Genomic DNA, 13,612 nt, shown 5'->3' on the forward strand with positions numbered 1-13,612 from the left:
AACCATAAAGCAGTTAAGTTTTTACCTGGTTAATAAAATCCTTCCAATGATTGCTAAATTTGTATCCATCTTCTCGGTTGAAGTTATGTCTATGTTTATATATCTGGATGCTTCATGAACAAACATTTGATAGTAGCCCGAAGGTTTGCAGAGTACCTTGGTCTCGGAAAAAACAATATCATGCGAGCCCACAGCGTTATAACAATGGTCAGCCACGGCAGAGGTATTGGTTCTGCCGTGTTTCAGATCTGCCTTGTGTTCGCGAACACGTTCCGAGACATGTCGTTTCGTTTCCCCAATGCTACCGCAGCCACAACTCAGTTTGTAGACTCCAGGATATTGCATGTCAGGAATTACATCCTTCACAGATGGGATTAAATCACGGATTTGTGTACTGTATTGAATCGGCCCTGGATCTTGTGTTTGTTTAAGATTTTGGAAACCTGCAGTCACGAAAGCTTCAAATCAAGATTGCATGAGTATTATTATGTAGGAGCACTGTGTGCGCTTTCTAGCTGGATACCCGCGGTGTCCACGCATCTGCTGTGTTCTGTTTCGCTCTCGTCGGTGAGATGTTGTGGCATGTGCTCACATTGTATTTCGTTGATCCTGTATGTTATAATGTGTTACAAAATGCATGTGGTGTCTGTGTCACGTGTTGATGCTTTGCGTGGTGTATTGTGACGTCTATAACGAAGACCGGGCCCTCCCACAGCAATGCAGAATTGTATCCACCACTTGGCTGAAGTCCACCAACAGGGATACTTGATTGTAATCACTCACCATCCGCACGCTCGCTGGTCCCTGAGAAAGCGGAGGGCGATGGAGGCGCGGGGGTGTTTGAGCGCGCAGCGCTGTCAAATTGGCCGCCGAAGTTCGATTCCGGGCCACGGCTACCAGGCCACGTCGCCAACTCGCACTGAGCAGCATGGGTGAAGTCCCGACCAGACAACCCCACGAACCACGCGGCCTGTGGAGGCAGCCTTCGTCAAGCAGTGGATTGATCATGAACTGTATAATTGATGCATTATTAGAGGGGGTGGTTCGCGATACGAAACTCAGCTTCGACTCTGTGGGAATCGGTCCTGCGCCTCGCCTCGCCCCCCGCTCGCACCACCCCGCCCTTCACCAACCCGCAACTGACCAGCGTGGTGAAGTATGGTCGAAAACCCCCATGACCGACAGAGCGCGGAGAAAAGTCCTATCGCCCGTCGGCACGACCGCGGACAAAGCTTCGCGCACTCTCTTGGTGGGAAGGGTTGAGAATTGGCTGTGGAAAAAAAACCAGAGAGAGAAAACAACAACAAGGCTGCGGCATCATCTTCATTGTGCAGTGGAGACACGTCGTCCCGCGGTGATCTCTGTGGCCCCGTGCGAGAGGAGACAGGGGCTGCGGGCGTGGATTGGGGCGTCAGGGGCTGTGATTGATCATCCTTCCTCGCATGCCGGCACCACCCCCTTGCGCCCGGCTCTGGCTCTCGGCCCAGGGACGCAGTCACGGGGGCTGCGGGCGCGCCGCCCCCACCGCCGTGTCCCGTTATTCCAGAGGCCCTCTTACAGGGGTGGTGGGGAGTGAGTGCGGAGAGCGTGAGAGAGAGAGGGGGGGGAGAGCGCAGTGCTTGCGTGGTGAGTGTGTGGCTTGTGTGTGGGAAGGGCGGGAGAGGCTGCGTTCCACCGGACACCCGGGATACACGCGGCGAGGCGAACACACGGACAGACACCCCGAGTACACACACAGACTGGCTGGCTGGCTGGCACAACGCACGGGGAGCAGGGCAGGATGACACGGCACACACGTGGGCGCGTGGACACGTACTAACGCGGACACATAGGGCACACTCGGGGTGTTCACAGGCACTGCGCACTAGCACGTAGACGCGGATAGACGATCACGTGGAGCAAGGCATGTGGACATAGCAAGAGAGAGAAAGACACACCAACACACTGACATCGCGCAGACACACCCACCATACGTAGAGATACACCGACACACCGACTTATTAACGGGAAACATACACGAGCAGATACGCGAACATAGGCACACGAAGACACGCACGCACTGACATATGTACAGAGTTACATACATGCTGCTGGGCACGTAACCGGTGACACGCGGACAACAACAACAACCGCAGTTTTCCACTCAGTGGCTGACGTCAACACGGCGCTTAAGCCAGGCTAGGTGCACTTTGAGGCCACGTGAAGTATCGAAGGTACTAAACACTCAGACACTAACACACGCGCACAGACGAACACGCGAATACTCACCACACACTCACAAATACTCACCACACACTCACAAATACTCACCACACACTCACAAATACTCATCAACACACTCACAAATACTCACCAATACACTCACGAATACTCACCAACACACTCACAAATACTCACCACACACTCACGAATACTCACCACACACTCACGAATACTCACCACACACTCACAAATACTCACCACACACTCACAAATACTCATCAACACACTCACAAATACTCACCACACACTCACAAATACTCACCACACACTCACAAATACTCACCAACACACTACCGAATACTCACCACACACTCACGAATACTCACCACACACTCACAAATACTCACCACACACTCACAAATACTCACCACACACTCACGAATACTCACCACACACTCACGAATACTCACCAACACACTCACAAATACTCACCACACACTCACGAATACTCACCAACACACTCACAAATACTCACCACACACTCACGGATACTCACCACACACTCACAAATACTCACCACACACTCACGGATACTCATCAACACACTCACAAATACTCACCACACACTCACAAATATTCACCAACACACGAATACTCACCAACACTCACAAATACTCACCAACACGCTCACAAATACTCACCAACACACTCACAAATACCAACACACTCACACACACTCACCATACACTCACGAATACTCACCAACACACTCACAAATACTCACCAACACACGAATACTCACCAACACACTCACAAATACTCACCACACACTCAAAAATACTCACGGACACACGAATACTCACCGACACCCACAAATACTCACCAACACACTCACAAATACTCACCAACACACTCACAAATACCAACACACTCACAAATACTCACCAACACACGAATACTCACCAACACACTCACAAATACTCACCACACACTCACAAATACTCACCAACACACGAATACTAACCGACACACTCTCTCAAACTCACCGACACACTCACAAATACTCACCAACACACTCACAAATACTCACCAACACACACACAAATACTCACCAACACACTCAAACTCACCGACACACTCACAAATACTCACCAACACACTCACGGATACTCACCGACACACACAAATACTCACCACACACTCACAAATACTCATCAACACACTCACAAATACTCACCACACACTCACAAATACTCACCAACACACGAATACTAACCGACACACTCTCTCAAACTCACCGACACACTCACAAATACTCACCAACACACTCACAAATACTCACCAACACACACACGAATACTCACCAACACACTCAAACTCACCGACACACTCACAAATACTCACCAACACACTCACGGATACTCACCGACACACACAAATACTCATCACACACTCACAAATACTCATCAACACACTCACAAATACTCACCACACACTCACAAATACTCACCAACACACGAATACTAACCGACACACTCTCTCAAACTCACCGACACACTCACAAATACTCACCAACACACTCACAAATACTCACCAACACACACACGAATACTCACCAACACACTCAAACTCACCGACACACTCACAAATACTCACCAACACACTCACGGATACTCACCGACACACACAAATACTCACCACACACTCACAAATACTCATCAACACACTCACAAATACTCACCACACACTCACGAATACTCACCAACACACTCACAAATACTCACCACACACTCACGAATACTCACCACACACTCACACTCACCGACACACTCACGGATACTTACCACACACACGAATACTCACCAACACACTCAAACTCACCACACACTCACAAATACTCACCACACACTCACAAATACTCACCGACACACACTGGCACGCAATCACAGCAGCGTCTCGTTGGGCCCTCGTTGCTGAGCCGGTGTGATCGGGCCCGCTGGCCTCCCGCCCGCGTCTCGCACACCACGACCCCGTGGCCCGTGGCGTCGCGCTATATTTAGTCACAAGCCATCGGAACGAACCGCAGGAGCCTCTCTCATCCTCTGGCTCGCGATGCGTCGCTTCATCATCGGCCGACCGGGGATGACTTCCCTCGCCCTCCGTCTGGTGAGTCCATCCGGGGCCAGTGTCGCCGCCAGCTCAGCGCCGTGTTATGTGGCCACCGCTTTGAGTTTGGTGGTTTGTGCCTCGTGCGACACTGCGAACGCGGTTTCACGCCGAGACATGTGCGTTGATGTTTATCGCTACAGCCACCGACTTGCCTCTGGCTTTCCCCGGCAACAGGAATGTTTGGTAGTGACTTTCGCAAAGTATTGTGACGTGCTTTGGGATCTTGAGGACAGGGTGCGGATTCAGCCATTTAAGAGCAGTTACCGTGCACGTATACAGACCGGGTCCTGTGACCCGGCTACCGTGTGTAGTCATGCCGGGTACCGTGTGTAGCAAGGCCGTAGCCATGGTGTCAACATTGGGGGGGACCAAATCTTCCAGGGGGTCTAGGCCCCCCCCCACTCCAGAAAAAAAAAATCTAAATTTGAAAACAAATTTCCTGCCATTTCCTGCCTAAAATATAAAAAAAAATTCACTAACACATGGGATGGGCTTTTTATTTATTTATTTACGACAATTTCAAATAGTGTATTGTATTACATTGATCTGTTTTTTCTTTTTTACATTTTTTGTTTCATTGTATATAATGACAGAGTTTAGGGATTTATAAAGTACAACCATAACCACAATCATATAATTAATTAGAAATCTATGCATTGTTATATGAAGACAAGTTCAGATATTGTGGCCAAGGTTTAGCATTTTTTTATATTGTTTATATAAATATATATTATGGGGGGGGGGACATTTTGAACATATTTTAATATTGTTTGTCACACCTGATGATGATTTCTTGTGTTGCAATTGAAACGTCGTAATTTATTTATTTCTGTTTTTTATTTTTTATTTAAAAAATTTCACCTACGTGACTTTACCGAAAGAACCAAAGAGTATGGATCCTTGCAGTCACGAAAACTTCAAATCTAGAAGGGATGTCCCCCCCCCAATAGAAATGATAATTACGGCCTTGGTGTGTAGTCAGTGCCGGATTAAGCGAGTGCGGGGCCTGTCGCATATGTTATAACGGGGCCCTAAATAAATAACATATACATATTAATACACAAAAATGTTACTTACACAGTAAAGTAATTGTATTTTTCATTTGCTATACAGCCAGATAATACGACAAATCGTTAACCTTAAACACCCAGTCGTTCATAAGAGTTGAAGGCAGTTTTGTACTATAGTAATAGAGCAAGTGCAGAATCACTAAACCGGAATTGATAGCTTGAAAGCATTTATCGCGGGGCTTTTGCTCCTAGGATAATCCGGCACCGTGTGTGGTAATGCCAGCACCGTGTGTGGTAATGCCAGGTCACGTGTGTGGTAATGCCAGTACCGTGTGTGGTAATGCCAGCACCGTGTATGGTAATGCCAGCACCGTGTATGGTAATGCCAGCACCGTGTGTGGTAATGCCAGGTCACGTGTGTGGTAATGCCAGTACCGTGTGTGGTAATGCTAGGTCACGTGTGTGGTAATGCCAGTACCGTGTGTGGTAATGCCAGCACCGTGTGTGGTAATGTCAGCACCGTGTGTGGTAATGTCAGCACCGTGTGTGGTAATGCCAGGTCACGTGTGTGGTAATGCCAGTACCGTGTGTGGTAATGTCAGCACCGTGTGTGGTAATGTCAGTACCGTGTGTGGTAATGCCAGGTCACGTGTGTGGTAATGCCAGCACCGTGTGTGGTAATGCCAGCACCGTTTGTGGTAATGTCAGTACCGTTTGTGGTAATGCCAGGTCACGTGTGTGGTAATGCCAGTACCGTGTGTGGTAAAGCCAGTACCGTGTGTGGTAATGCCAGCACCGTGTGTGGTAATGCCAGCACCGTGTGTGGTAATGCCAGGTCACGTGTGTGGTAATGCCAGCACCGTGTGTGGTAATGCCAGGTCACGTGTGTGGTAACGCCGGTACCATGTGTGGTAATGCCAGTACCGTGTGTGGTAATGCCAGCACCGTGTGTGGTAATGCCAGGTCACGTGTGTGGTAATGCCAGTTCTGTGTGTGATAATGCCAGTTCCGTGTTTGGTAATGCCAGGTCATGTGTGTGGTAATGCCAGTACCGTGTGTAGTAATGCCAGGTCACGTGTGTGGCAATGCCAGGTCACGTGTGTGGTAATGCCGGGTAAATTGTTTCGTGACATTCTTGGTCACATGTAGGGGAGGTGTTTCTCGTGACACTCGGGGGGCATTTTCAGGTTGAGTTTGACGACTTCCCGCTTCAAGGAGTTGGCGACGCGAGCGTCAGTGCCCACCTCACCCCGCCAGGGGCCATGGGGATGGATGTTCGTGTGAGTCCACTGTGGCCCTCTCTGTGTTTCCGCCAGCGAGTTTGACCCAGCAATGGAGCGGAGTTGGTGGGTGGCGCACGAGCTCAGATAATGAGGATTTGTTTTTAAAATCACTGCTTGCTTCCGTCTGCCGTAGAAATTAGAACAGCAACAGGATATACTAGAATGACGTACGGGCCAAATGACCCTTCAGATCAGAGGCAATCGTCATTATAGTAGAGGAAGTTGGCCGGATAAATATAATCTCAGTCGATCTCTCTTCCCTCCCCTTCCACGCGTACTCTTAAGAACGGCCATTTCCCCCAAAACCTCAGCCTGGTGTATATTTTGATTCGATCTGTTTCCCCATCTTCCTCCTCTCATCGTGCAAAGGGCCACTGTGCCGCACCATTATCTCCTTGTGCATCCCACGCGGCCGCGCCGTACAGCTCCACCGATTTGGAGGGGTTTTTTTCGGTTTGTACCGCGCGTATTGCTTGGCATGATGTCTGACGTTTCACTCACCGTGCTGGGACCTTCTTCGGAAACTGAGCTGAACCGAATTGAGTTCCTGAAGATGCTCCCAGTACGCGTGGAACACACACGGGAGGGATATCCAATGGCCGTTTGACCGGTGGAGAAGGGCAATGTTCAGAGCGAACGGGGAGAGTTTATATTTGGGTACGGCTGGCATTTAACAGAGGCGCCAAGGCGCACACGTGTCCTCGGGGCTATTTAACCCCATCACCTGCGAGACTAATTGTGACTGTGCCCTAGTACTGTGTAAGTATCCATCACCACCGACACCGCTACAATCGTAACACACCCGTGTAATCAATATTGTACAGCACTTACAATCGTCTGGCGGAGCGGTGGTGCAGTGGTTGTGACCCCAGCGACGTGACTTCCAATCCTGGCCGGTCGCGGCTGACCTCACGATATTTTAAACCAGCCCCCCCCCCCTCCACTTCACCAACCTGCAATGACCAGCGCGGTGAAGTATGGTCAAATAACCCCCCTGACCGACACAGCTTTGCAGGGCTTTTACCCAGCAGTGGAATAACAAAGAGCTGCAAATGATCAGCTAATCAAAGAGTGTATCAATTGTAGTAGACACGCGTATGAATATTACGTTATCTCGTGTCATAGCAACGCTAGTTATGCTGCTTGTTTTCAACATCGCCAACAGGCTCGTTTCTCCGCCTCCTGTAGTCAGCCAGCCAGTCGAGATGCCTGCAGCACGCAGCGAGCAAGCTGCAGTCACCTTGACCGCCACCGAGCTGAGTTGACCCCAAGGGGACACTCGCTCTCAAGGAACCTCTCCCGTTTCCGTTGCGACACAACATGTGATCTCAGCGAACAATGCAAGTGCAGGGTTTGTGAGCGCGTGTGTGTACTAGTGGGAGCGGTGACGCAGCGGTTAGCGCGCTGCGCTACAAACTCGGCGACCCGAGTTCGATTTCCGCTCACGGTCACCACCAGTGGCTATTATCTAAGCCGGAGCTGGGCCTCTTCTAGGCCGACGCAGCCTAAAAAAATAGTACCTGGTGCGGGGTGTAAACATTTGCACTGGAGAGACAAAGGCGGTCGGGCGTGGTGCTGGCCACCCACCCCCTCGTGTGCCGTGCTGACCTTCAAAGGTGCTCGTTAACAGCACTTGCCCCAACAGTCTGTTAAGGCTATACGGGGGATCTTTGTTGTGTACATGTGAGTGTGGGGAGCTGTAGCACAGTGGTTAGCGCACTGCGATTGGAATAGTGCGACCCGAGTTCGATTTCCGCTCACAACCAACATCAGTGCCGAATGTCTAAACCATTCCTGGGCCTCCCTGAGGTTCAATCAGCCAGTTCTGGTGTGTGGCACTGGGGAGACAAAGGCGGGCGGGCGTAGTGCTTGCCCAACTACCCTCCTTATGCTCCGTATTGGCCTTCATATGGGTGCTCAGTGAGACAGCACTTGCCCCAACCCTCTGAAGGAGGCTATACGGTGTTGTCTCTTTGTGTTTGTTTTGTGAGTTGCGCCCTCCGAGGCTTTCGCTCTCACGAGCCACGACGACACGAACCTTAAATCTGCCGTGAGCCGCGGTGCAGTGCGAGAGAGACGAGGAGAGGAGAAAGAAGAGTGAGGGGCGCAGCGCTCCGTCCGTGCGGGTCCCGCAGTCGACGCCGAGCGGTGCACGTGTGACAGCGCGCGCGCTATCACACGTGCACGCGCAATCACACGTGCACGCGCAATCACACGTGCACGCGCAATCACACGTGCACGCGCAATCACACGTGCACGCGCAATCACACGTGCACGCGCAATCACACGTGCACGCGCAATCACACGTGCACGCGCAATCACACGTGCACGCGCAATCACACGTGCACGCGCAATCACACGTGCACGCGCAATCACACGTGCACGCGCAATCACACGTGCACGCGCAATCACACGTGCACGCGCAATCACACGTGCACGCGCAATCACACGTGCACGCGCAATCACACGTGCACGCGCAATCACACGTGCACGCGCAATCACACGTGCACGCGCAATCACACGTGCACGCGCAATCACACGTGCACGCGCAATCACACGTGCACGCGCAATCACACGTGCACGCGCGCGCGCTATCACACCCGCGCCCAGTTCCACGCGTTTGACTATCCACGGAGCGATGTGCCTGCCCCCAATTCCTTCGCTGTGCTATTGCCGCATTCTCCGCATTTTAAGACGCTCTCGGGTTATAAGATGCACTCCGAAACTGCGTCATTGAAGTTTAACAAATGTGGTCACACACACACACCTATCGGATTATAGGATGCACGCTCAACGTTTGCTTTAATGAAAGGTAAAAGGTTTTAATGGGTCTCATAATGGGTAGAATACGGTAGTAGGATACGATGTTCAAGTATACATGCAGCAGCTCCTTTTGTGAATGCCCTGCAGGATTGTGGGGGTTATTTGGCCACGTGGGCCAGTGGGATTGTGAGCCCGTCTGTGCGGACGTTTTGACTGTTTTCCACAGATACCGACATACAAAACGTGACTCTACTATGAATTGGCCCGATGCAGGATCCTCCTGAAAGAGAGTTATGGGGATCCGTGAGGATATCTTGAAGACACGAATATCGTGATGAATTTTCAGTGTTTTATGTATTTTGCATTGCATGAGGTTATATTGAGCATGCGATGTTCAATACAAATAACTACATCCTTACCGGGTGGCATGAAGCACATTAGTCCACATATATACAACCTGACACATGCAGCAGAGTCTTATTGTACCGTCTTCCTGCGTTGTACGCGGGATAATTGGTGAAGTGCATCCTGCTACACAGGGCGATCCACTTACAGACACCCCACTAAACCAACGTATACATCCTAGAGAAACGACATTATAATGAATACTCTCTACACGTCTTCCACCAATCTCAATGGACTAATTACATATTTTTACACTCTCTGTAAAATATGCAGCTATCGCCTTCACGATATTCCTGTTGAGAAGATGGTCATCAGAATCAGTATTGAGGAAATGAAAGTTCGCTATTGTATAATATTCATGCTATAGCTTAATATCATACTGCTGTTAAAAAGTATGACTCGAGTTTCCTGGCTGGCTGCTGTCTGAGCTCCTCTCCACATCAACAACAAGTGTCTTGTCAGTGGCTGCGGGCCGTTACCACCGAACCTAGCTGGGTAACTGGCTGCACGGGATTTTCCGTATATCAAGTAAGCGCTGAAACCGTGGAAGCAGCTTGTAAGACATAAAATAGACATCGACACGAAAGAGGTGGCAGCAACGAATGCAGAACTCTGAAATAGCTCCAGAATTTCGATTTAAAGCTTTCGTGACTGCAGGGATGGCTGCTTGCGTTGTGGCCGAAACGTCGTGAGAATTATTTTATTATGTTTTATTTTTATTATTTTATCACTTCCCTTCTACGTGACTTTACCGAAAGAACCAAGAAGATACCTCCAGAACTCATCCATTCGTGCTCCGATTAATGCAATTACTTCGCCAGAATATTCCTTAAATCCTGGAGAATATAAAACAATGTCACGAAACGTATTATCTGGGAATGTTGTCATTGCATGAGAGCGGAGAGTGCGAGTGTATCACTCCGAGTCGAGGGGCAGGACCGCGAGACGTCGTCACGGGACTCCGTCTCTCATCTTCCGTTGCTGAGCGACGACTTCTCGACTCGCCTGTTTCACGAACACAAACGAAACACGTCGAAACAAGTGCCCACCAAATTGCACACATTTACGTGTTCCGAGGGCTGTTGACGTGGAGAATGTACAAAAACGAGGGCAGCCGAGAGGGCTCGAGATTGACCAACGTAGATCGCAGGTCTGGACATCAGAACGTGCAGAGTCCCTGGATCATGAATCTCTAATATAGCTCAGCACGGTCGTCATCAACACTGCCTTAAAAAGAAAAACGTCTACAATAGGCAACGTTTCAGACAATGGCCCTTCTATATTGACGAATGTTTCGAGTTTTGTTTGTGTTTGTTACGCCACTGCCATCACAATATCTCACGTAATTACGAGTATAACAAAGCACGTTCGCGTGGCCTCGGACCCTGTGATTATTTTGCTGCCTTCCTTGTTAGCTGTGATTATAAATACGAACTAAATAAGCCGCACGGAGCAATCCCCGTGCACTTCCTCGTTATCTCGTCGTCCTTGCCGTCACCCCCAGGACTCCCTTCGCCGTCCTCTGCCCCCACGCACGAGAAGGCGCCTCCCTTCCTCTCCACCACAAACACAAATACAACAGCGGATTTTTGCGTCGCCAGAATTTATAGATAAACTCTTTTCGTTATTTCCTTACTTAAAAAAACGCGTTCCTGCCAATTGCATTGTAATAAGGTTCGGTTTGCAGACTGACACTTCTAGTGTTCCAGCAACTCAAACAGGGGTTGTTGGTAGAACGTGCAGAGATGCGAGCTATTGGAGCTATGAAGTACGTTTCTCTGGTAACATCGTGATGCCGTGACTGCTGCTGGGGTCAAGTTGGATGGGCCTGGGTAGCAGTAGCAGTACGGCTGCTTCCGAAGGGAGAAGCTATGGAGAAGTGTTCCACCTGAATGGAGCGGCCACCGCTGTAGACTGCTCCAGCGTGAAGCTCCGGGCCAGGCTGGGTCCAGCACAGGCTCCTTGGGGTCTTGAAAACGAGGCGTCGAAGACATGCATGTACTGTATGTGCGTTGAACTTATTTCGCACCAAACATAACCAACCGTGCTAATCAGAGGTGCGGCATCATAATAACCATCATCCTCACGATGAGCCATGGTCAATCCACTGCTGGATGAAGGCCTAGCACCAGCGCACGAGACAATTGTTTCGCTCCATCTCCCCAATGGACGTGCTCTTGAACACGTTCCATTCCTTTCGCTGCTACTGTAACCACGGCGTGTGCCCCCCCCCCCGCACGTTAGCACGATCGACCAAGAGGCTGCAGACGAGACTGGAAGCGCGTTCTCGCTCTGCAAGGACGCGCACAAGGGCAGGCAAACAACAGAAGAGCACAGCGTGTGCGTGGCGACCAAACAGAGCGGGAAGCAGCAAGAGTTTATTCAAATACAATCAGTTAAACAAATTTGGTTTGTTCAGGAATGTGAGGAATCTGACCACTTGACCATGAGCAGACATCTGTCAGACCTATTTGCTTGCGACAAGTCAAACACGTGTTTTATACGCGGGCTCTTTTTTTGAAAAGTTGCGCCCGGAATGGGAACGCAGCCTTGACGTTGGGAAATTGCCAGTGAGCAGCAGCACGATACAGCAGCATTTAAACAATGAATACATCATGTGCAAGTTCTATAAACGCTCACACGGGATGTTATAGTTTGCCATTCACGAGCCTCCATAATGCGAATTCAAATATAATCAGTGATGCAAGGTAAGACTTGGAAATGGGGAAAAAATGTGTCGAAATAATGGATTACTTCTCATTGCATCGCGCTGCAGCATTTCTGTGGGGCTTTTCTCGTTGCCATGAAGCACCGTGTGGTGCCACTCTGGGCAGTGTGGTGCACGCCACTCTGGGCAGTGTGGCGCCACTCTGGGTCTTGTGATAAGCTCTGGGTCCGTGTGGTGCACGCCACTCTGGGTCTTGTGATGCGCTCTGGGTCCGTGTGGTGCCACTCTGGGCAGTGTGCTGCACGCCACTCTGGGTCTTGTGATGCACTCTGGGCAGTGTTGTGTACGCCACTCTGGGCAGTGTGGTGCCACTCTGGGCAGTGTGGTGCACTCTGGGTCCGTGTGGTGCACGCCACTCTGGGTCGTGTGGCGGGACGAGGTTCCTATCGGTGAGGCTTGCGACCCAATTGGCTTTGCACGGTAGACGATTCAATCCCCTCCACTGGCAGCGAGTTTTGCTACATTTATCTCACAATTTACATTACATTCCTGAAGCAGCACTTTTTTTTCTATCTTATACAGAGAAAACAATTTCACAATCCGCGTTTTTATTTTCCAGAAAAAAATGTCTCAGTAATTCCTTCTGAGCGGGGTGTTTGGGATTTTTTTTTGCAAATCCACATCCGTTTTTTAGCCTGAGAGTAACCCCCCCCCCCACACACACACACACACGCACGAGCGATTAAACCTCAAATTCGACACAGACAAGTTTCAAACCTATTTTCTCCCATGCCCATCGCCCAGCCACCTCACAGGGCGGCCAGTGACGCCATCTGAATGACCCACAAACACTGCCTCCAGGCGTACACCACCGCAATCGTGGGAATTAAAAGCGATCGGCGATGAAGTCGTCAGGTGGTGGCTTTCCGGAGCTCCCTCGTCGCCTCCCCATCGCCTCCGTGCACCCACAACGACGCTCTGCGTCCCCCCGAGGCCTCTCGCCGTGCCAGCAGTCCTCTCGGTCGATCGCGTCCCCACCACCTGGCCATCTCGGTTCTTGTCCTCCGCAGCTGCGCGCTTTGATTTCCACGCCGCGTTTCTACGACGCCGAT

At 50.3% G+C, this 13,612-nt stretch overlaps 1 protein-coding gene across 4 annotated transcripts in view; it reads left to right on the top strand.

Annotated features, from left to right (window-relative positions):
- The first annotated feature begins 1,552 nt into the window (after positions 1-1,552).
- Positions 1,553-13,612, top strand: part of LOC133351979 (interleukin-6 receptor subunit beta-like) — a 95,962-nt gene continuing 83,902 nt past the window's right edge. For 2 of the 4 annotated variants that reach the window (XM_061567638.1, XM_061567639.1), the window contains exons 1-2: positions 1,553-2,213; positions 4,263-4,368. The gene's annotated coding sequence lies outside the window, so the exon portion shown is untranslated. Of the gene's footprint in view, positions 2,214-4,151; positions 4,369-13,612 lie in introns of all 4 variants that reach the window. The other 2 variants (XM_061567635.1, XM_061567636.1) reach the window with 2 other exon arrangements.

The sequence above is a fragment of the Lethenteron reissneri genome, chromosome 39, assembly GCF_015708825.2.
Source record: "Lethenteron reissneri isolate LAM-NWPU_2019-01 chromosome 39, ASM1570882v1, whole genome shotgun sequence".
NCBI lineage: Eukaryota > Metazoa > Chordata > Hyperoartia > Petromyzontiformes > Petromyzontidae > Lethenteron > Lethenteron reissneri.